Here is a 316-nt window from a genome sequence, read left to right on the forward strand (position 1 = left end):
CGGCCGTTCCCCCCCCCAGCCCTCCGGCCTCTGCTCCCTCTAGCCCCCGGCCTCTGCTCACTCTAGCCCTCCGGCCGTTCCTCACTCTAGCCCCCGGCCTCTGCTCACTGTAGCCCTCCGTCTGTTCCTCACTCTAGCCTCAGGCCTCTGCTCACTCTAGCCCCAGGCCTCTGCTCACTCTAGCCCCCGGCCTCTGCTCACTCTAGCCCACCGGCCATTCCTCACTCTAGCCCACCGGCCGTTCCTCATTCTAGCCCCCAGTCTCTGCTCACTCTAGCCCTCCGGCCGTTCCTCATGCTAGCCCCCGGCCTCTGCT

Source organism: Sinocyclocheilus grahami, unplaced genomic scaffold, assembly GCF_001515645.1.
Source record: "Sinocyclocheilus grahami isolate Dianchi unplaced genomic scaffold, SAMN03320097.WGS_v1.1 scaffold1028.1, whole genome shotgun sequence".
NCBI classification, from domain to species: Eukaryota; Metazoa; Chordata; class Actinopteri; order Cypriniformes; family Cyprinidae; genus Sinocyclocheilus; species Sinocyclocheilus grahami.